Source organism: Globicephala melas, chromosome 14 (assembly GCF_963455315.2).
Source record: "Globicephala melas chromosome 14, mGloMel1.2, whole genome shotgun sequence".
NCBI lineage: Eukaryota > Metazoa > Chordata > Mammalia > Artiodactyla > Delphinidae > Globicephala > Globicephala melas.
In genome coordinates, this window is record NC_083327.1 from 65194793 (window position 1) to 65220789 (window position 25997).

The following is a 25997-nucleotide window of genomic DNA, read 5'->3' on the forward strand; positions in this document are numbered from 1 at the left end:
TAAGATTTAACATGTCACACAGAGGTGTACCCTGTTATTTCAGCAATTGTACTATGTCTATAAAGTGTTTATGTTGGACTTTGTGATTCTAGTGGCTACAGGGACAAGGATCTCAATAAATATTAACTTTTAAAAAGCAATTAAAATTAATTGCAGGCCTCTTTTGGCAAGTTGTATGGAGGAACTAGAGGAGAAATCAGACTGAGCAGTCACAAAGGAAGGTGGCCCATACCCTGGTCCAAGGACATCAGAGGCAGGGGACTATTGTTTTCTTATTGGAATGGCGGGGGACAGCTTTTTCATACTAAATGGGAAGATTATTTTTCCTCCAGAATTCCTCTTCTTTTAGCTTTTTGCACTTGTGTGAAACTTGAACTTTGATTAACGGTCAACTGAAAAACAGGACATTAAAAGACAAAACAAGATTGTTAAAAAACAAAACAAAAAAAACAAAATAAGTGTTAGGCACAAGAGTGCCTCATGGGAAAGTCCAATTAGACAGTGGTTAAGCACAACTCGGGGTCAAGCATAATAAGGCAGATTACCAAAGTCAAGGAAAAGGCAGGAGTCATGAAGTATACAGGTAGTGGATATCAAATGAGTTGTATTCCTATAATAATGGTGTAATCAAAGATCATATTTTGAAACAGTGTGTTAATATCCAAAATTTGTACTTACAAAGGATAAGAAAAGTAGTAGTAACAGAATTGAAACAAAATGAAGTAGATTCATGGTACTTATAGTACCCATATCCAAATTATTTTATTACATGAAAAATGTCCATTTGTTGAATAGTATCTAATCATAATTTTGAATAGTAATAATAGCTCAGCTTTCTTGGATCCCACCAAATTATGGCAAATATCTCACATTATTTACCTTGTAGTGTGATATCTTTCCTTCCTAACAAATATCAAACTGCATTTCAGCTTTGTGAAAATCATTGTTGGATAATACAACTTCCTTATTGCACTGGATGTCCATGTGAGTAGGAGAAATGTCTATCATTTGTCATTGTTACGTGTCAAGAGTCTAGCACAGTGTGGGGGGGGGCGGAGATAAAAGTTCAAAATTTCCTAAATGAATGAAGTATATACAAGGAAAAAAATTAAATGAGTACATATTAACATCATTATATTAATATGGTGATTTTACTAGTTGCTCTTTTTTCCTACACTATGCATTTCATCACTGTAAAATTTCAATGTGCATGTACTTACGTTTTGTAATAAACTATTTTATTATTCAGAAATGTTTACCCTGACCAATATTTTGTTAATTCATGATGAAAAAAACGTTGCCTGTGACTGAAGTTTCATTTTGTTCAAACATAGAATCCTTATCAAAAAATAAACTGTAATAGTATGGAATAATCATGTCAGAAGAGGATGAAATCCATAAGAATTTTAATCTAATAAAATTTCTAGAATATTCATCTTTGAATAGTACAGTTAAATAAAGTAAATCCAGGAGTTGAGCTGATGCTTTATTCATCGGCTTTATTTAATGCAAATGAGGATTTAAAGCTTCAAGATCAAGAAATGAGCCTATTATTTAGTAAATTACAAAAAAAATTTCTGCTTTTGTCTACTATCGTTTTTATGCTCTTTATGTATCTATTTACACAAAAGATAATATTTGTAATACAGTTTTTTTATCTATCTACTAATAGATTTTATTTTTTAGAGTAGTTTTAAGTTCACAGCAAAATTGAGCAGAAAGTACAGAGTTCCCTTGTACCTTCTGCCCCCACATGTGCATAATCTTCCCCATTATTACCATCTCCTACCAGAGTGGCACATTTGTTGTGATTAATGAATTCACACTGACGCATCATGATCATCCACAGTCCATAGTTTACAGTAGGGTTCACTCTTGGTTCTGTGCGTTCTATTGGTTTGGGCAAATGCGTGATGACATGTATCCATCATTACAGTATTATACAGAGTACTTTCATTGCCCTAAAAATTCTCTGACCTCCTCCAATTCATCCTCCCCTTATCTCTAACCTGTGGCAACTACTGATCTTTTTATTGTCTCCATAGTTTTGCCTTTTCCAGAATGTCACGTAGTTGGAATCATACAATATATAACCTTTTCAGATTGGCTTTTTTCACTTAGTAATATGCATTTAAGTTCCCTCCCTCCATGTCTTCTCATGATTTGATAGTTCATTTCTTTTTATTGCTGAATAATATTCCATTGTCTAGATGTACCACAGTTTATTTATCCATTCACCTGCCATTGGCATCTTGGTTCCTTCCTAATTCGGCAATTATGAATAAAGCTACTATAAACATCCATGTGCAGGTTTTTGTGTGGACATACTCTTCAACTCCTTTGGGTAAATACCAAGGAGCACAGTTGATGATGGATTGTGTGGTAAGAATATATTTAGGTTTGTAAGAAATCACCAAATTGTCTTTCAAAATGGGTATCCTATTTTGCATTTCCAACAGCAATGAATGAGAGTTCCTGTTGCTCCACATCTTTGCCAACATTCAGTATTTTCATATTTTGGATTTCATGCTCTGGATTTCATATTTTGGATTTCATGTTTTGGATTTCATAGTTTGGATTTCATGTTTTGGATTTCATATTTTGGATTTCATGTTTTGGATTTCATGTTTTGGATTTTGGCTATTCTAATAGGTGTATAGTGATATTTCACTGTTTTTGGTTTTTTTTTTTTTTGATCCAGGATCTAGTCCAGGATTACACTTTTTTTTTTTTTTTTTTTTTAGTTTTACTGGGTCTTAGTTGTGGCTCACAGCCTCTTTAGTTGTGGCATGTGAACTCTTAGTTGTGGCATACATGTGGGATCTAGTTCCCTGACCAGGGATCGAACCCAGGCCCCCTGCATTGGGAACGCGGAGTCTTAAGCACGGCGCCACCAGGGAAGCCCCCCCCGCCCCGTTTTTTTATTTGACCTTCTCTGATGACATAAGATTTGGGACATCTTTTCATATGCTTATTTGCCATCTGTTTATCTTCTTTGGTAAGATGTCTGTTAAGGCCTTTGGCTTATTTTGTCTTTTAATTAAGTTGTTTATTTTATTGTTGAGTTTTAAGAGCTGTTTGCATAGTTGGGATAGCAGGCTTCTGTCAGATGTGTCTTTTGCAAAGACTTCCTCACAGTCTGTACCTTTTCTTCTAATTGCTATGATATTGCTTTTTGCAGAGCAATTTTCTTCTAATTTTGATGAAACTCAGCTTATTAATTATTTCTTTCATGAATTGTGAGTTTGGTGCTGTATCTAAAAGGTCATTGCCAAACTCAAAGTCATCTAGATTGTCTCCTGTTATCTTCTTGGAGTTTTATAGTTTTGTGTTTTATATCTAGTTCTGTGATCCATTTTGAGTTATTTTTTGTGAAGGGTTTAAGGTCTATGTCTAGATTCATTTTTTTTCTTTTGCATGTAGATGTCCAGTTGTTCAAGCATCATTTGTTGAAAAGATTATTGTTTCTTCATTGTATTGGGTTGGCCGAAATGTTCGTTCGGGTTTTCATAAGGGAGCATGGAAAATCCGAATGAACTTTTTGGCCAACCCAATACTAAGTTTATTTTAAAATATTTCGTTTTAAAAAAATTACAGTACTCTAAATAATACTTGTAAAATGTTGAATGAATCAACTCATTTCTCCTCCATGTCTTCTCATACCCAGTTCTATTCCTTGGAAGATTTTAACTGACTGGTATCTTTTGCTAGTTACCTCTATATTTCTAAAATAATAAGTTTATATCACAAAATTTCAATTTTGAAATTACCTGTATTTCTTATTTTGACACTTGAGAATATAACATTCTCTACCCTCAACCAAATTATCAGATATAGATGCTTCTGTCTCTTTCTAGAGTTTTTGTGATGAACAAAGTTATTCTAAGTACTGTACACATATCAATTTTACATAACAGTCCCATGAGGCAAGGGTTGTTATTATCGCATTGAAGTGACTGAGGTGCAGAGAGGTTAATGATCTGCCGATTATCAACAGCCAACAGATTGTGGGTCAGAGATATTTAGTACTACAGCTCTCTCTTCTTCTTGTCATCTCTTAATCCATAACATCTCTTAACTTCTAACCATGTAAGATGAGAATTTTCATTCATTCTATAAATATTCATCTCCAAGTTTAACTTTTGCCTATCATTGCTCTGAAATACAGTGGTCAAAGCCCTTACAATCAGGAATTTTTATTCCAGTATAGAAATAATTATAAATAAACAAAAGACCCAGAGTATTAAGGGACTTATGATAGAAAGTAAGTCAGCAGCTACTATAAGAAGGCCTGTCTCAGGGGCTTCCCTTCCCTGGTGGTGCAGTGGTTGAGAGTCCGCCTGCCGATGCAGGGGACATGGGTTCATGCCCTGGTCCGGGAAGATCCCACATGCCGTGGAGCAAAATGCCTGTTTCAGAACTAGACAAAGATCTATAGGGAGAGAAGAGAAAATCTTTTAGGCAGAGAGACAAGCTTTTGCTTAGGCTGGAAAGCAGAAATCAGCTTATGTGTTTATGAACAGAGAGAGGTCTGAGTGGCAGGGAAAGAAAAAATATGAAAGAAAAGTTGAGATCACAGTCAGAGGCAGGTCATGCTGTTCTTTGCAAGCCAGGTGTAGCAGACAACATTAAATGTCATGGCTCTTTTACACTCACCATCTCTATATAGGTGCACAGTGCCCAACTAAGAATCTTCTTTGCTGAGAGGTTTTCCTCTCTGAAGAGCTGGGCAGTCTGGAAGCACCTGAGTGCAGCCTTTGGCCAATGAGTGATGGGAATGTCTTAGTTCGTTAGGGATGCTATAACAAAACACCATAGACAGGATGCTTAGACAATAGACATTTATTTCTCACAGTTCCGGAGGGAAGGAAGTCCAAGATCAAGATGGTGGCAGATTCACTGTTTGGTGAGAGCCCTCTTCATGCTTTGCAGAATCCTGCTTCTTGCTCTATCTTCTCTTGTCAGAAAGAGGGATCATCTCTCTTGTGTCTCTTCTTATAAGGACACTAACCCATCATGAGGACTCCACCCTTATAACCTAATTACCTCCCAAAGGTCTGACCTCCAAATATCATCACATTTGGATTAGGGTTTCAACATACGAATTTTGGTAGGATGCAAACATTTAGGTCACAGCAGTATATATTCCAGCTTTCTTGCCCTGTGGTGAAACTATCTGAACCACGTTCCACACCATCTTTCAGAAGTCTCAAGATCTGTTTCTGGGGAAACCCAATCTAAGAAGAATTAAATCTAAAAACTTGGATTTTATTCTAAGTTTGTTAGGAAGCAATGGGAGACTCCTTAGCAAGGAAATATCATAATTCTGAGTTACTTTTTAATTTAAAATGTCATGTTAGCTTCTTCTTAAGAAATTGAGTTGAGAGGAAGCAGTGAGACTGGCTAGAAAAATATTCCAGTAGTCTAGGCCAAATTTGAGGGTATATTGAACTCCCTTAATTCATACAGAGGAAGAAAACATAATGAATTCATAAGTCTTGAGAGCAAGTTAACAAGATTTAAGGCTTGAATGGAACAATAGTGTGAAGGAAAGGGAGAAATCAAAGATAACTTTTAGATTTTAGCTTTTTGGATATTGCTGCTGTTTAAACAGGACAGAAAAAACTGGAAGGGGAGCAAGTTTGTAGGTAAAACAAAGAATTTTTGCCTATGTTAAGAGTATGCCAAGTATTCAGCCAAATAGATATTGCAAGATGCATCTGGAACTCAGAGAAGTTGGTACTGGAGATCCAGCTTTGAGAATTACTGGTACACAGAAGATATTTATAAGTCATGGGTCCAAATGAGATCACTTGGCAGAAGTGTATATGGAAAAGAAAAGGGTGATTAGGATGGAATACTGTGTTCCTCATAAGATCACATGACTGCAAAGGAGACTAGAAAAAGGACTATAGGAGTAAGAGCAAAACCAATAGAGTACCAGGGAATAAAAGCCTTTCAGTAAGCAGAGTGTTCAAGCAGCAGAATAGACACTGGTGTGTGTTAGGGACATTATGGTTTATCTTTTCAAGATCAGGCTCAGTCAAGTCTGGTAAAAAAAAAAGCCTGATTGAAGAGGCTTGAAAAATAAACAATGACTACAATGACGTGAGGTGGGAAATGGAAATAGGGATTTAAAATCTCTCTTTCAGGAAGAATTTGTTGTAAAGCAAAGAAGGGAAATGGGATGGTGGGTGTCTGTGTATGGTGATGCAGTCAAGGAAGAGCATTTTTTCTTTTCAAATGGAACTTGGAAGATGGTTGAATTCTTATAGAAAATATCCAGTTTTTAGAAGTCCTAACCTTCCACATAGTTCTCCTTTCTGCATATGACTGTTAAAGACTGAATGTTTGTGTCCCCTCAAAATTCATATGTTAAAACTCTACTCCCCAATATGATGGTATTACGGGGTGGGGAATTTGGGAGATAATTAGGGTTAGATGAAATCAAGAGGGTAAATTCTCTTCTCTGCCATGTAAGGGTACAATGAGAAGTTGGCAGTCTGCCTCCCAGAAGAGGGCCATTACTAGAACCTGACCATGCTGGAACCCTGATCTCAGACTTCCACCTTCCAGAACTGTGAGAACTAACTTTCTGTTGTTTCTAAGCTACTCAGTCTATGATACTTTGTTATAACAGCACAAACTGACTAAGAAGACTCAACTTATTTTTACTTTCACACTACATCTATCAGTTACTATAAGCATAACTGAGTCTTTAATGCTTGGTTTCAGGTTGAATTTGAAAACTAAAAAAAAAAAAAAAATCACAAATCAGTGCAGATGTTACTGATTATACATTATTATTAATTTTATAACTGAGTACCATAGTTTATCATTTTCTTCCTTTTATACATATTTGGTTTCTCTGAAGAATAAAATTGCGTTTCCTATTTTCCTACTCTACTTGTCTTTATCCTTTATTCATTTTTTTCAGATCTCTGTCCAATTGGGTACTTTGTTCCTTGATTACCACCCATAGTCCTCTGCCTTCTGCTCCTTTGTGGACTCAGTTTTACTACGAGGACCTCTTTCCTAGAAACATCCTAGGACCTCCCTCCTCTCTTTTCCCAAATTTGGATCTGTCGTATTTTGTACCCTGCTTTATTTTGACTAACTCTTACATCTTCTTATGTATCTTCCTAGAACACAGCAGGGAGTACCTATTCTGAATTTTGCATTACAATTGTGTTTTTATTCTACATTCATACTAAAGGATCACTCAGCTGTATATAGAATTCTAATATGGAATCACACTTATTCAGAATTTTGAAGGGGTTTTTCTAGTATCTTTTATCATAAAAAGATAGGTAGGGTTTCCCTGGTGGCGCAGTGGTTGAGAGTCCACCTGCCGATGTGGGGGACACGGGTTCATGCCCCGGTCCGGGAGGATCCCACATGCCACAGAGCGGCTGGGCCTGTGAACCATGGCCGCTGAGCCTGCGCGTCTGGATCCTGTGCTCCGCAACGGGAGAGGCCACAACCGTGAGAGACCCGCGTACCGGAAAAAAAAAAAAAAAAAAAAAAAGATAAAAACTGAAAACAGATCCAAGGCTAGGCTTGTTTCTATCCTTATAGGTAAGAAGTAATGTTTTCCTTTTTTTCGTCCTCCCTGAAAGATTTTAATGTCTTTTGTTTACTGTTATTCTTTTATTAATTTATAATGTTTTTTTAATAGAACAATTTTGGATTTATAGAAAAATTAAGCAGGTAGTACAGAGAGTTCCCATATGACCACCCAGCACAGTTTCCCCTATTTTCCCTCTATTTTAGTGTGGGACATTTATTACAAGGAATGCACCAATATTTATTTATTATTATTATTATTATTATTTATTTATTTATTTTTGGCTGTGTTGGGTCTTTGTTTCTGTGCGAGGGCTTTCTCTAGTTGTGGCAAGCGGGGGCCACTCTTCATCGCGGTGCGCGGGCCTCTCACTGTCGCGGCCTCTCTTTGTTGCGGAGCACAGGCTCCAGACGCGCAGGCTCAGTAGTTGTGGCTCACGGGCCCAATTGCTTCGCGGCATGTGGGATCTTCCCAGACCAGGGCTCAAACCCGTGTCCCCTGCATTGGCAGGCAGATTCTCAACCACTGTGCCACTGGGGAAGCCCATATTCATTATTATTAACTAAAGTCCATAGTTGACATTGAGGTTCACATTTTGTGTTCCACATTTCCCATAGGTTTTGAAAAATGCACAAGGTCATGTAGCCACCATTGCAGTATCATACAGAAGAGGTTTACCACCTTAAAAATTGCCTATTCTTTATCTATTCATCCCTGTGCCAGCCCTACTTCTCCACTCCACTCACCCTACTTCCCTGGCTATCACTACATTTTTACTATCATAATGATTTTGCTATATCCAGAATGTCATGCCGTTGAAATGGTACAGTTTATAGTCTTTTCAGATTGGCTTCTTTACCTTAGCACTATGCATTGATGCTTCTTCCATGGCTTTTTGTGGTTTGAAGTACAGACCTTTAATTTTTATTGTTGAATAATATTCTATTGTATGGCTATACCACGGTTTATTTATCCATTCAGTTACTAAAGGATATCTTGGTTGCTTCTAGCTTATGAATAAAGCTGCTATAAACATTTAGGTGCAGGCTTTTGTATGGACATAACTTTTAACTGTTGGACTCAGTCATATCTTAAAACTATGTTGAGCTTTGTAAGAAACTACCAAACTGCCTTTCAAAGTGGGTCGCACCATTTTGAATTCCTACCGGGAATAAATGAAAGTTCCTGCTGCTCCATACTCTCTCCAGCAGTTGGCATTTGTCAGTTTTATGGATTTTGGCCATTCTAATAGGTGTGTATTGGTATTTCATTGTTGTGTTAATCTGAAATTCCCTAATAAAATATAACATTGAGCATCTTTTCATATGCTACGTATTTGCATATCATTTTTGGAGTGGTGTCTATTCAGCTTTTTGCCCATTTTTAAATTGTTGCATGCTGGAACTGAAACAGGAAATGTGAAGTATTTTTAATAATTTTTAGTGTGCTTGTTATTCTTTTAAAATTTGACAATGGTATGACTAGGTTTTTTTTAAAATTCACTTTTCAATACATTCTATAGGTTCCTTATGTATGTATACTCATGTCCTTCATGGGAAATTGTATTTTATTATTTTTGCTTAGAAAATATTCTTCAACACTACTAAATTTACCCTATTCTGCTGAAAGTTGTATTAGCTGAGTGTTGACCCTTTGTATTAATCATTTTTGTCTTTTATCAAACCTGTCATACTTTCAAAGGGATATCTTTGAATTTAACTTCCTATCCTATTTTTCTAGCAATTATCTTGTTCCCTTAGTATTAATTTTTCACAGTATTTTTTTCTTGTTTGGTGTGTGCAATATCTTCTTAAATACTTCTTAAGATTGGTGTGTGCAATATCTTCTTAAATACTTCTTAAGATACAGTATTTAGATTCTCTTCTAAATATGCATCATTTTTGTTTACTCCAGAATAATGTTTCCCCTTCTTCATCTTGATCTCTTTTCTTCTTGTTACAGGATTCCCTGAAATGTTCAGTGAAATTGCTTTTCTGTCTGTATTGGAAAAAATGAGGCAGCAAAAAACTGAAGGAATCTCTTTCTACGTGGGTGGAAATTGTTTCACCGACAGACTTAGCTTTGTATTAGTCAGAAAGTTGGTAATTATATGAGGAAACCCTAAATGTTACAGTGGGAAGATTTTTCACTGGATGTTCTTTACCCGTGGTAGTAGTCGTTGTGGAAGGGAGTTTATATGATCAGGATGTCAATGACTTCCTCTTTTCAGCACTTATTTTACAGTTGTCCCCCATTATAATTGGAATTTGCAAATTTTAAACTTCTCCCAGAGCCAGAAAGAAGACTCTCTAGGCTGAAACTCCTTCCATCTGCTCTTTGTTCTTTCATACTTTAATAAATATACTTATCTGTGTCTATATCTATGTCTATGTTTATTATCTATAGATATATTCACATCTATCAGTCCATCTATCTGTCATTCTATCTATCTATGAGTGAAAATTAAGAGTCTGAGATTTGAAATGGATTTGAAAAAAATAGCATACCTAATAAAACTCTTATTTGTATATGAAAACTTCTAAGAGTAATGAATAGAAAGAAAAGCAAACTAGTTGCAAGGATTCAAAAAAAAAAGTCGGTATTAAGCAAGAGTTTATTGGATTTGAAAACACTACACCCTTCCCATCAAGGATCTTTAAGTCAAGCTTGCTTCATGAGTACTGAGACGGCACAAAAGCATATTAGAAAAGGTTTATTTCTGTGAGCTACAGAAATAAAGAAAAGTGGCATCTCCACTACTTAGGGAGGGAGATTCACTGTATTTAGTGCTTCATCAGAGAGCTCCATTGCTTTCTGAGGAGTATGAAATGTTTGTAAGTTGGAAAGCAAACATCTAATGTGGGAGAGGAACTTGGCTGGAGACAGTAAACTTATTGAAGATCTTTTCATGTCAGGACTTTACTTTACTGGCTGTGGTTATGTAAATATTGCAACGATCTTAATCTCCTACCTCTCTCCCAACCAATGCCACCATTACCGTTCTTCTCTTTAACTCTGTAACCGCATGTTGCCACACTCCACTTGAGCTGTCAGTGAAGGTATTACTTAAGTTTCCGATAAAGCAAAGATTTAATGTAAAGTAAGACAAATGTTCCCCCTGCCGTTCTCGTACTTTAAGGCAAGGCTTCCCCATAATGTACCGAGGAGGAACAAAAGTTTATTTGGAAAAGTTTAATACCTGTAAACCGTAGATGTCTGAGCTGTTCCCTCCCTCAGTGTTCACTCCCTGGCAGTGACCAGTGTCCCATCTCAATCCATTTCTCTTCCCTTCCTTCAACACTCTTGTCCTGTGATTTGGTTCTTCTGTGCCTGGCTGTCAGCTTTCCAAAATCAAAACTCTTAATACATATAATTTACTTCCACTGGGGAGGTTGAAGCTTCCAGTGTTACTTTTGCCAGCATATTTGGCATTTTTGTTAGGGATTTTTCAGGAATTACAGATCTTTAAAAAAAGGGAGGCATCACTAATGCTGATGAGAAAGCCATTGTTACGGACCGGCAGTAAAGATGTGATAGCTCCTCTGAAAATATTTTCTAAGCACTTGGGAGTTGGGTTGGGAGGATTTCTCAGCTGTCACTTGGAAAGCATATCACATAGTAATTAATACTTACATGTAAGGCTGGCCTTGACTAAAGTAGCTACACGTTGAACATTGCTGATTCGTGTCTTACTTAGTTGGGACCCCTGCCCTTCTCCTAATATGTTTAACATAACAAGAATGACAATTAGATGAAAAACATACAGTAGAACTGACAACCATTAATAGAAGCACTAGTTGCCAATAAAAAATGTTATGATCATACTTCAGATGATACTGTGGACCACCTGTGTGTACTTTATGAAACATTATACTCAAGAAACAGTAAATTATAATTAATATGTTGGCTTTGAATTTCAACCTCTAATTTAGACCACTAATCCTAGGATCCAAGGTCAAACTGAATTTGGGAATGGATGTTAATTCGAAGCAGTTAGAGCATATTTATTGGAGCCACAGAGCTGCATACATTTCTGGCCTAGGAATTGAGGAAGCTGGCCAAGGAGATCCAGGTGAAGCTGCAGTAGCTGCTGCCCAACTGCTGCCCACACTTAGAAAATGAACCCTCGGATCAGTGACACCGTGTGTGAGAGGCAGCGGCTGAGGTACTTCTCACAGACCTTCAGAGTATAACACCTGCTGCTTTACTTCTATTTCTATATTCTGTACTTTGCGCCAAAGCTTCTGGTGGCTAACCCTAACCAGGAATGATGCAGGGAAGGAAATTCTGGGGAAATGTAGTTGCAGCTGAGCTAAGCTGAAAGAGTACACCACCACCACAACTGGTAATAATGAAAGTGCAGAATTGCCCGTGATGTGCACTCTCTCCTATTTACGCAGTTGCTATACTGAGCAGTAGCTGAGTAATTAAAGTCTCACCTTCAGAGATGTCATTATTAGAACCGTGTTGGGGCTCTCAGATGTGAAGTCAAGCATGGTTCTTTATTATATAGCGTCCTGTGATGCCTGCACCTTAGCAGCAGCTAGTGATTCTTATGATGGCACAGCAATAAAAATATACATTTTATAGCTATAAAATGAATAATACACTTATATCTATGAAAGCTAATATGTCCTCTCTCTCCTTCTCTGCTGCATTTGTACACACACACACACACACACACACACACACACAGCACATAGCCTGAAGTAATACATAAATTACCTCAACATTAAAGAGAAAAACTGTTCTGGGTGAGTGTATGTAAGGAAAGTACTGTGAATGCACATAGAGATGACACACGTGCAAATAAAATAAAGGGAATTTGGTCTTGATCTAATGGTTTCATCGATTTTTCCTAAGCAGGATTGTAATTACCTGCACAGGAGCTTAAAATCACACGTGCAGTAAATTTCAGGAGTTATCTTATTAAATGAATATGTTATTTGTATTCTATATGGAAATGAGCCTTTGTGTTTTGACTTTATGCATGAGGTTTGGACCCCCTGGGTATCCTGTGGGGACCAGGCACAGCTGATTTCTTCATCTGCAAGGCAGAAGCCTGACAGGCACAGATGTGAGCTGCTCCAGCTTTAGATGTAAAAGCTGCGTTGTGAAGCCAGAATTCAGGCAATTAAGCAGGTTCCCCTCCTGGTAAGCTGGTAGTTAGCCAGGCCACTGTCTGTGCTGCCCACACTGCTTCAGGCAGAGGGCTTGGTGAGGTGGAACACCTGAAGTTTCTTGCTGGAAAAGAACAAAGACTCAAAACCTAAAATGTTAAGGACCTCCTTTATGAAATTGCTTTAGCCTTTGGCTTTGCATTCTATAGACAGATTCAAATAAAATATAAAGAACCCAGGACAATATCACCAATAATCAATATAACTCCTTAGAATTACCAAACACATGCATTATTCATTGCATACGGTTATGTATGAATTATATTATGTATATATACGATTTAATGTTTACAGCAACCCTATAAGTCTATAACAGTATTGCTTAGAGATAAGGAAACTGTGACTCAGAGTGGTTTGGTGCCTTATGGCAGGTTTTACAGACTGTAAGTGGCCAAGACAGGATAGAAGCACAGATTTCCCTGCTATCAATCTCAGGGACCACTTTAACTCCTTTCTAAGCAGACAGGACATACATGAGTTAGTAAAATAAATAACCAGTTTAACTGGGCTCTCTAGAGCAGCTGTCTTAGATTATTCCATAGTTTTCATGCATCACTTATAAAACTAGTTCTACCCTGTCTTTATTTATCCATTAGTTTAAGAGTTACTAGTAGTTGTGAATTGACACCTAACACTTTGACAAGTTTTTCAAATAAAAGTTAAAATTGTGAATAGTCACTAGAATACAAATACTAGTTTATGTTCTAGATGAGGAGGAAGTAAAGGGAAAATGAAAACTTCAGCAGACATATTATCAGGGGTTTTGCCAGGTGATTATACATTTTGTCACCAAAAATGAGATTGTTGTCTCCAACAATAAGAGAGAGATAGTGTATTAGTCCCTTCCAAAAGAGGAGACCAAAGTCAAAGTTAAGGATCTTTTCCCAAGGCCAAGGAGAAAGTAAAGAGTCAGCTGGAATTTGAACACTGGCCTGGTTCTCAAGATGAAAGGAGAAAGTGAAAAAAATGTGTTGAGTGCCTCCTCTATGGCATGTACTCTGATCAGTACCTTTCAAGCATTGTTTTCTATCTTTATAGCAACGCTCTGAAGTTAGTAACTATTCACCTCATTTTACAAATGAGGAAAAAGATTCAAATTAACTTAAATTGCCTAAAATCCCAAAGCTAGTAGTTGGCAGAGAAGGAAATCGAATGTCTGACTTCAGTGTTTGAATTCCTTCCACTAACAGATCCCCCAGATTGCTGGGTATATACATGGAAATGTAAACAACACACGGGAAATAAATGACTTTGTTAAGACAATAGAATAAGAACAATTCATAGAACAGCTAAAGAATGCTGAGCCCTCCAATACCTGCTACAAAAGTAGGATACAATTTTGTGAGTTCTTTTTCCATTAAGCCTCAAAGAATACTGTACTTTAAGAGAGCAGTATTTCATCTATTTTTTGCCAATATTCTCATACACACAAGCTTACATGAAACATTCATCAGGAAAAAAAATGCAATAAACAGGAAATGTAGCTAGGTACAGTGAATTGTGAATTGCTTCTTGGGTTACTCTAAACGGAAGGAAAAAAAACCTTCAAGAACCAAATTAAACATACACATCATTATCAACAAAAGTAAATGGAACAATAATAGGTTTATTTAAATATGCTTTTCATTCAAAAACTTCTACACTGACTAAAATTATTCTTACCTAGGGTTATGTTAGTTAATGTTTAATACTTTACCACTTTAATTGCTCCATAGGACTAAAAGTTGAATAAATAATATTAACTAAATACTTCAATACTATTTTTGATTATAATAAAGTTTAATTAATGGAAATAAACTATTCGATCCCACCCTATGAGAACTGTGTTGCTTTAATCATAATTGTCTCTCAAAATGAATTATGTATGCATAGATAGTCTCCTTTTCAGGAGGTGGAACTTAATTCCCTGCAACTTAATGTCCCTGGGCAGGACAACCTCCTCCCCGCAGGCCACCATCACCACACTGGAGGGTGGGGTAGATTTATTTGCTATTCACTTCCAAAGAATAGAGTAGGGAAAGGAAAAAAAAATGAACAGTACAGTGGAAAAATCTGTGAAAAACTATCCTAATCAAGTGATGAAACAACTAGGTGAATCAGTGATGCCACATATCATGTAGCCCTGATAGGATGTGAAGAGAAGGGTACTTCACTTCTACACTATTCTTTCCCAAACCCCACAGCCCTGGTTTAATCATAGGGTAAACATCAGACAAACCCAGATGGTAGGGCATTGCAGAGTGCTACCTGGTCCATACTCCTCTAGACTGTCAAGTTCATGAAAATCAAGGAAAACTGAGACCAGGGGAGACCAAGGAGAGATGACAACTAAATATTTTGAAGCACCCTAGATTCTATCCCCAAACATAAAGAGAGCATTATGGAAAAACTGGTGAAATCAAAGTAAAGTCTTGAGTTTAGTTATTAGTAATGTGCTGATGTCAGATTCTTAGCCTTGACAGATGCACCAAGGCTTTTCATATCACGAATACAGCTGAAGCACCATGTTTAGTCCTCCCCAATTGCATCTTTCTTCATTTCATAGTAGTAAATGTTAAAATTAAGTTTCTTTAATATTTCCATCCCTATTTTTATGCCTTCATTTAAAGTGCACTTATCTTTTCAAATGGATTTATATTTATATTTGAAAAGGGCGTTTTTAAATGTCATATAAATAATAAAATATTTCTACAACTTTATTTTGCATAGTGTATAGTGTTAAAAATTCATTTATGTTTATATACAAAGCTTTAGTCAATTTATTTCACTGCTCGAGTACCTCAGTGGTACATGAACAAAGGTTGTAGAGATGGAATAAAGTAGTGAAGTCAAGCTCTTTGGTCTCAAATTAGAATCACAGTGTCATAAGAAATTAAGGTATTTTATCTCTGGGAATTAAGTAAGCCTCTTGGATTACTCTCATACCATGAAACTAAGGAAAGTCTTTCTGTGAAAAATTAGTATTCATATTAGAATTTCTAGTAATGTTCATCAGTGTTATTTCTTTTTAAAATGGCTTTTTATTTTAAAACAGTTTAGATTTAAAGAATTATTATGGAGATATTACAGTGAGTTCCCATATTCTCTCCATCCAGTGCTGTGGGTTAAATCGCATTCTCCCCAAAATATGTTCAAATCCTAACATTGATACCTACGAGTGTGACTTTATTTGGAAATAAGGTCTTTGTAGATATAATTAATTTAAGATGAGATCATACTGGTTTTAGGATCATCAGTGTCTTTATAAGAAGGCCATGTGAAGACACAGAGATACAGACACAGAGGTCAGAACATAATATGAAGATGAAGGCAGAGATTGGAGTGATGCACCTACAAGCCAAGGAACACCAAGAAGGTAAGAAGCACCAGAAGCTAAGAAGACACAAGGAAGGAGGCTTCCCTAGAGTCCTCAGAGGAAGCATGGCTTTGTTGACACCTTGATTTTGTACTTCTGGCTTCTTGAAACGTGAGAGAATAAATTTTGCTGTTTTAAGACACCTCGGGTGTGAGGATTTGTTATGGCAGTCCTAGAAAACTAATATACCCAGTTTCTTGTACTACTGTGTCTTATATTAGTATGGTACATTTGTCACAGTTAATGACCCAATGTTGATTTATTAGTTTTACGTAAATTCATACTTTATTCATTTCCTTAGTTTTTCTCTAATGTCATTTTTTTTCTCTTCCAGAATTCCACCCAGAATTGCACAATACATTTAGGAATCATGTCTCCTTAGGCTACTCTTGGTTATGACAGCTTCTTAGACTCTCCTTGTTTTTGATGACCATTGCAGTTTTGAAGACTACTGGTCAAGTACTTTGTAAAATAAACCTCAATGGTTAGTCTCTCTTTTAACTTAGTGTCTTTCACAGAGCAAATTTTTAAATTTTACTAAAGTCCAAATTATTTTATTTTCCTCTCATGGATCATGCTTTTGGTTATGTATTTACAAATTAATCACCAAATCCAAGGTAATGTAGATTTTTTTGTCCTCTGTTTGTTTCAAGAAGTTTTATAGTTCAGAAATTTACATTTAGGCCTATGATCGATTTCAGGTCAACTGTTTTGAAAAGTATAAGGTTTGTGTCAAGATTCAGTTTATTGTGCACGTGAATGTCCAAGTTTTCGAGCACCATTTGTTGAAATGAATATCATTTATCCAGTGACTTGCCTTTGTTCCTTTATCAAAGATCAGAAGACTATATTTATGTAAAGCTATTTTGGGGCTCTCTATTCCTTTCCATCATCTGTCCATTCTTAGCCAATATTACATTCTCTTGGTTAACGTAGACTTACATTAAATTCTGAAATTAAGTATTGTGTGTTCTCCAACTTTGTTCTTCAGTATTGTGTTGGCTATTTCTGTTTCCTTTGACTCTCCATATGAACTGTACATTAAGTATGTCAATATCTAAAAATAACTTGCTGGGATTTGTTGAATATATAGATCAAGTTGAGAAGATTTGACATCTTAACAATATTGAATCCTCCAGTCAATGAATGCAGAATATCTCTCAATTTATGTAGGTCTTTGAGGATTTTTGGATTTTTTTTTAATCAGTGTTTGTAGTTTTCCATATGTGTGTTGTATACACATTTTGTTAGATGTATACCTACTTAATTCAGTTTTTGGATACTATAGTAAATGATTCTGATTTTTATATATAGATACTGATTATAAAGATATAGTTTTTTTGAATAGATATTATATATATATATATATATTTTTAAATTCCAATTGTTCATTGCTGGTATATATAAAAGCAATTGAAATTGTAACCCTTGTATTCTGTGACCTTGCTCTACTTACTTAGTTCCAGGAATTTTGGGGGGATTCTTTGGGATTTTCTATGTAAACTTTCATGTCATCTGTTAATAGAAGCAGTTTTATTTGTTTCTTTCAAATCTGAATGGTTTTATTTCCTTTCTTGTCTTATTGAATTAGGTAGGATTTACAGTACAATGTAAGTGTGGTATGACTATGAGTGGTAAGGGAGTACTTTGTTCCTGATCTTATGAGGAAAGTGATCAGTTTCTCATATAAAGTATGAGGTTGATTGGAGATATTTTTATAGATGTTCTTCATCACATTGAGGCAGTTTTTCTTTACTCCTAGTTCGCCACAAGCTTTTATTATGAGTCAGTATTGGATTTTGTCAAATGAATTTTTTGCATCAATTAATATGATCACACATTTTTCTTCTTTAGTCTGTTGATGTAATAGATTGTATTGATTTATTTTCAGATGTTGAACTTTGCATACCTGGAATAAATCTCTTTTGACTATGGTATATAATTTGTTTTATACATTTTTGGATTTGTTTTACTGATATTTTTTTGAAAATTTTTGTGTCTATGATCATAAGAGATATCAACCTCTAGTTATCTGGTTTGGTATTAGGATAATGCTGGACTCCTAGAATGAGTTAGAAATTATTCTTCTGGCTTCTAATTCTGGAAGAGATTGTGAAGATTTGGTATCATTTCTCATATTAAATGATAGTAGAATTTACAGTGCTACCATTTGTGCTTGGTGATATTTTTGGGGAAGGTAATTAGTTATAACTCAATTTCTATAACAAGTATAAATCTATTCAAACTATCTTTTTCTCCCTGCGTGAAGTTTTGTAATTTATCTTTCAACGAATGTCCATTTCATCTACATTCTCAAATTTGTGAACCTGGAGTTGTTCATGTTATGCCTTGATTTCCCTTTTAATGTCTATGAATTGAGTATTGCTTCTCTTTTATTTATTGTGTTAATAATTTGTATCTTCTTTTTTTCCTTGCTTAGCTTGGCTAGAGGTTTATCAATTTTATGGATCTTTGCAAAGACTTATCTTACAATCATACAGTTTTGCTAACTTTCTCTTTTTTTTCTATTTACAATTTTTGTTTTCTACTCTAATTCTTATTGCTTTATTACTGCTTATTTTAAGTTCAAATTTCTCTTCTTTCTCTAGTTTCTTAAGTTGGAAGCTTAGGTAATTAATTTTAGATGTTTCTAGTTTTCTAATATATGCATTCAATGCTATAATTTTCTGTCTAAATACTGCTTTGCTGCACCTTGATAAGTTATATTTTAATTTAGTTAAAAATATTTTAAAATTTCCCTTGAGACTTTTTTGACCCATGTGTGATTTAGAAGTATCTTGTTTATTTTTCAAATATTGGAGATGTTCCAGCATTTCTTCCATTACTGATTTCCAGTTTAATTTCATTGTAGTATGAGAACATGATTGCATGATTTCTATGCTTTTAAATTTGTTCATGTGTGTTTTATGTCCAGAATATGGTCTTTCTTGGTGAATGTTTCATATAACTTTAAGAAAAATGTGTTTTCTGCTATTTTTGGATGCAGTCTACTATAAATATTAATTAGATAAAGTTGATTGACAGTTCTGTTCAGGTCAACTATATCCTTATTTTCTGCCTGTTTGATCTATCAATTACTAATGGTAGTGATAACTTACGGTAACTAAGAGAGTGGATATGCATATTTTTCCTTTCAAGTTTATCTATTTTTGCTTCATGTGTTTAGATGGGTGAGTGAAAACACATTTAGCATTGTTATAATTGATGATTTTACTTACTCTGAAGTGTACTTTGTCTAGTTACTCCAGCTTTCTGTTGATTTGTGTTAGCATAACATAGCTTGCTTTAAAATATTAATTAATTAATTTATTTTTTTGGCTGCATTGGGTCTTAGTTGCAGCATGCAGTATCTTTCATTGTGGCGTGCAGGCTCTTTAGTTGTGGCACGTGGGCTTAGCTGTCCTGCAGCATGTGGGATCTTAGTTCCCTGACCAGGGATCAAACCGGCATCCCTTGCATTGCAGGATGGATTCTTAACCACTGGACCACCAGGGAAGTCTCACATAACATATCTTTTTCTACCTTTCTACATTTAACCTACCAGAGTCTTTATATTTAATTTGTGTTTTATAGATAACATATGATTTTGGCTTTTTTTTTTACTCTACTCAGATCATCTCCCATCTCTGGTTTTCAACTGATGTATGTTGACCATTTACATTTAAAATGATCATTGATATATTTTTTACTGTTTTATATTCATTGCCAGAGACTCCTTTTTCTGCCTGCTCCGATTTTAATTAAGTTTTTATTATTCCATTTTATCTCCTCTCTTAACATATTAATTTTACCTCTTTAAAAAAATAGTATATAGTTTCTCTAGAGTTTACAATAGACATTTACTAATATCCACTTTTTTTAATCTAAGCTTATATTCAAATAATCTTATTCTGCTTTATCTGTAGTACAGGCATCTTATATCAGAGTATTCCTAATTCCTCCCTCCTACTCCTGTGACTTTCTGTCATTCATTTCACTACCCATATGATAATAAATTAACCAACACATTGTCACTGTTATTGTCTTAAATGAACAGTTATATTTCAGATCAATTAACAACAAGAAAAATAGAAGATTTTATTTTACTTTCATTTATTTTTCTTTTTTATGTAGGTATAAGTTTATTATCTATATTATTTTTCTTCTGCTTGGAGAATGTCTTCTAATATGTCTCACATGGTAGGTCTACTGGTAATAGATTATCTCAGTTTTTGTTTGAGAAAGGCTTTATATCTCTTTCAATTTTGAAGAATAATTTTGTTGGAGGTGGACATGGTCAGAGAGAAGAGCAACCTCTAGATGTGCTACAGATTTAAATTTCTTAACTTTTCTTGGAACTTTTTGGGGGGAGTGCAGATGTTTATATCAACTTACTTTTTCCAAAATAATATGGAACATGCACAATTTAAAAATATTATATTCATATAAAAAAGATATCAGGGAAGTCAATAGAAATAAGAAATAGTAAGTTATAGCCTCAAAATATTCCCTTTGAGTAGTTCAAACCAACATTTCTAATATAATCAATTGTATTTCTGACTAATATTTTTTTAACTTTTGAAAACATATCACATACCCACATTCCTCAAACATTAACATTTTACAAGGTTTAATTTTCTTCCTCACTCTCATATAAATGTTACTACTTTTCAGGACTATTTGAGAATATGCTGCAGATCTGAGGTCCTTGTATCCCTAGATACTTCAGTATGCATTTCCTAAAAACAAAAACATTATATATCTCTACAACACAATTATCACTATCAGTAAATGTACACAGGTACAATATTATTATGTAATCCAAAAATTTAAATCAAATTTTATCACCCAGAGACCAGCCCATGCCTGTGCTGCATTTTCTTTCCTGTTCTTTAATCTTCTTTAATCTGAAACAGTTCCTCAGTCTTTGTCTTTTATGATCTTGGCAGTTTAAAGAGTACAGTCTACTTATTTTGTGGAATGCCTCTCAATTTGCCTCTATTATTTTATCCTTTCCAGTGAATCCTATCAATTTCTTTGTTCTATTTTTGCTGCTGTTCGCATCAATCTCTTGGTTAAGAATGTTATCTGCAAAGTTTCTCCAGTGCACATTTTCTCTTTGGAAAAATAGTTAGCACTTTGTGGGAAAGATACCCTGAAATATTTAATTCCTCTGCTCCTCCTCCCACTCTACTCCCCCATCTCATCAAAGCTTCAACATCTTTGCCTGACTATAGCTTAATCTTTCTTTAGGGTGCAAAAATCACTTCTTCCATCCTTTGGCTAAGCTATACTCTCCTGTTAATAATGATAGGTTACAGCATCATCTAGAGTCTAGCTCCAGCCTCGCTGATCTTGCTGGAGCAATAAAGAGATAGATCTCCACCTTCACAGCACATGGATGGAGAAATCCATGAAAATATCCTGACTTTTGTGACATATTCTTCCTATCAATTTTCTTCAGAGGAATCATTTTTTTAATGTCAAAGAAAAAAGGTGCAGAGGTGCCATGGTCATTTAAATAGAAAAAAGCAAAGGCTGCCATAAAAGTTGAAGGGCTTGCAAGTGAGGTTGTGGGTTTAGAGGAACAACATGCTACGTGGTGTGAGACTCAATTCACTATCATGTTTCAGCCATTTGATGAGAGCATCTGGTACATGACCTCTAATAAGCCCTGACAGGGTCAGGGCTCTGGGGTTGAGTGCAGAGAGCTACATCCATACAAGGCATAATTGTGAAGAGCCTGGAGTTTCTGGAGGAGGTTGGAGATTGAGAGAGTTAGTAAACACTGGGGTATTATTTGTACTGGACCCCCTGGTTCAAACAAATTTAGACAGTATCAGACTCTATCAGAACCAAATTCAATTTCATCATGTTGTCAACCGAGGAGGGTGTAATGCTTAGCCATTTTCCTTAAAAGCACATTCTGTGCTAGTGGATAACTTCAGAGAGACTCTTAAAGGTAAAGGAAAAAAATATTCTGGAAACAACATCTGACCCACCACTCCTGCCAGGCACAGAAGGGCTTAGTTAAGAAGAGAGGAGGCAGAGAATGAAATCATTCTACCTCCCTGAGGTTAAGTGACTTGCTCCTGTCCTCATGACCCCAAAGCTGGAGCTCTGAATCTCAGAAAATGCACCCTCACTATAGTTCAGAGCTTATATCACTGTTAAGAATGTGGCAGGAGCTCAACTGATATATATACAATGAAAGGGAATGATATATTGGAATACAAAGGAAAGTTAAAATGAAGCCTCTATATTCTAAGATATGTACACCCGATAGCAGAAAATCATCAAAGAATTTGTATCCTCTATGAAAATTCAAAAGTGCTTTTCTCAAACCACTGTTCATTTTTATATATCAGGAATTATGGATCTAGGACTGTGTTTCTCTCTGCATTTTTTTTGATTCAAAATTTAGAGCTGAAACTAAGACTTGCCCCATGTGACATATTAATGCATAGAGCCATAATTATGTGTGCAAAGCTTGTCCATGGTTTTATTATTCTTCTATTCATATTTTTCCATTTATATGACTCTCAATTTTTCTAAATATATATGCCAGAAATTGTCTTTTGCAAAGACTTGTTTCAGAAAATAATATTTGCCCTTAATCTGAGATTCTAATCTCAAATTTTAAAACTATCTTAACTTTAAGAATAATTTAATATTTATGGAAGACATACCAGGCAGAAGTTAATTCAAAGGTAGCTGTATATGAACCTACAGAAGACTTGACAAAATCAAAAAAATAAAAACATAAGAGAGAGAGAGAGAGAGAAAGTGAGAGAGAGAAAGGTTAGAAATTTAATAAATATCCAATCAGTGTTCAAATCATAAAAATGGAACTAAATAATTATAATGAGATCATAAAAATAAACCTACAGGGCAAATATTTTAATAATTGTTTAATGCTTATAATCACGTACTTGTGGTTTAGGATAAAATTTCTAGGAGAACATCATACTTGAATTCAACAAGTATTTTATCTTAAATAATATGAATAATATGCTAGATGTCTCAATAGATGTGTGGGATGATGGTGACTTTGTAAATTAAGAAAACAAAATGTTTGAAATTTGAAGGGTGGTAAATGTATGTATGAATTACTAGAGTACAAATAGGTGCATGTACCTAAATTAATAAAGTTAATATACATAAAATATTTCACTGTTAAATCTATATCTTGAAAGTTTACATATTGAAAGTGGCACAAAGCATCATTTATTTGATTATCCCATTGAAAAATTAGTGAAAATCTTACATCCATATATTTGGGAGCATATCTTTGATTCTTGATACTACATATGTTTTTATATCCTACTTTAATCGTGGAATACCATGATGACATCAGACAAATATTACAATTTAACTATTTATGGGCTTTGTAACAATATACACTTTCATAATGGATATTACAGTGGAATGTAATATCACAATTGACTTAAATATTTAATGAGCAAATGTATTGTTCTTGAACAATCAATTATGCTAAGTTTATGTGAATGACGTATGTTCCCCTAGGATAAGGCTGAGAAATCCAGTTCCAAGGCCTCATATTTCTCTTCAGTAAATAGACTGGGTTTTTTGTTGTTGTTGTTGTTCATGGTAATGAGATGGAGATGGGGCTGACATTAAAAGATCAACATCTAGTTCCTATGCATTTGTAAGAAGATTTTCTTTTTTTTTTTTCTTCGGTGGCGGGCCTCTCTGTTGTGGCCTCTCCCGTTGCGGAGCACAGGCTCCGGACGCGCAGGCTCAGCAGAGCAATGGCTCACGGGACTAGCCGCTCTGCGGCATGTGGGATCTTCCCGGACCGGGGCACGAACCCATGTCTCCTGCATCGGCAGGCGGACTCTCAACCACTGCACCACCAGGGAAGCCCAGAGATTGTCTTTTTAAATAATATTAAAACATAATTCTTTTCTCTACTACACATTTGTTTCTATATATCCCATAAAAAAATTTTCAGTTACTATTACAGTCAGGGATCATGACTGGGTTCCTTTTTTTCTCCTTTCCTTCCTTCATTCCTTCTTCCCTCCTTTCCTTCACCCCTTTCTTTCCTTCTTTTCTTTCCTTTCTTTTTTTCCTTTTTAACGTCCACATGACCTTTGCCAATATTGTTACTAGAGGCTTATTTCCAACGACTCAATAGCTAAGTCTCTTTCTTCTCATTTCCTTCTTCTTTGCAGCAGTGACATCAGGCCAGTGAAAATGAAATGTTATAGTCGACAGTGTTTAATATTATTTGTTCCTGTCACTGTTAACACTTCTATTATTATCAAAACGTTTAGATCAGCACTGTCAGTTCTAAAAGACCTGCTGACATACCAAGGGAAACTTTGATAAACAGTTCTGCTGTGTTTTCTCTATATTTTTTATAGTCCTTGTTTGAAAATATTTTCTTTTTCCTCAGGATATTTATTTTGAAAAAAAACCCTGATTTTTAAGAGCTCATCAATTCCACCCTTTTATTTCCCACTTGAAGTTTTAATCCTCTGCTTCTACCCTCACAATTGGTTGCTGTGGAGGTGATTAAGATGTCACAAATATAGGATTATTGTAATTCTGGGCAGACAATAAGTCACAGATGATTTTCTAAGGAACAAAGATGTCATTTTCATGTAGATATATCACCCATTTCAAAGTGAGAAAAGGGAATGAAAGACATAAATATGAGATCTGATAGTACCAATTATAAAAGAAATAGCTAAAGATCAAAATTTCACATGAAACATTAATAGCTCTGAAAAATTTATATATACACTTCATGTTTTTTTGAATTCTGCAGTTCTTTTAATATACATGTGTGGGCCTGCAAATATCAAGCTTGTGTGTATTGGTATACTCTCCTTAATCTGAACACCTAATTGAATGATATATGTGAACTTGAACAAAGAAAACGGAATTCTTGTTTGCTTTGTAGCAACCAATGTCATTTTATAATTGTACTTTCTATCTTCTATTGCATTTGAAAGAATGGCTTTTCAAAACAGTAGAATTCTCAGGAAGTCATATATCTTACATTGATTACATATTAGATGGGAGATTCTATCTTTTTTTCGAAGTAGTTTAAATCCAGGAAATTATTGAGCAGGTTATTAATACCTTTCTGAGAATCTTCTTACATTGAGCACTGGAAGGTGTTTCCCAGCAGAAGGCACAGAGTAGGCTTTCACTAACTTAATACTTGTCAAGTTATGATAGAGAACAGACACTTTACCTCTAAAGAAAAATGCTGCCATGGCAAATTTATGAATGGTCTTATTTAAAGAAAAAAATTTTTCCCCACCCCATTCCTCACTATTTTATGGCTCTTCTGATGAGCACACAGCTCCATCTGGGGGCAAGGCCAGAAGGGAACATTGTCTAAGAGTCCCTTGGTGTCTTGGCCACATAACTGTCATCTTTGTGCATCCCTCAGCCTTTTCTGCACCAACAGCACTGAGCTGTTCATGGAAGACATTTCAGTAGCTCAGGACCACAAGTATCTCCAGCTAGTACGATTTCTTAGTTGGCGATACCATCATTGTCAATTCTACAGGATACTATTCAGGAATCCTAGAACCTTAGACCTCACAATCAGTCAATCTTTTCCTCCTCTTGTTCTGTTTCTGTAACGTGTCTCTCCTTTGATTTTCTTTCTAATGCTTGTTTTCTCTTGCAAGTCTAATTCACACATCATTTTGTCAGCTATCCCCCAAATGGTCTGTATTTAGCTCTTTTTTTTAATTCTTCACCTGTGCATATAAAATTATGCCCTCACTCATATCTTTAAATATCTGTTCTACTTTGCTGAAGACTGAATCTCCATGTAAAGCCCTATCCATTCTCTTACATCTACAGAAATTCACCCTGTAAGTATAATGATGAACTATTGAGTTTTGCT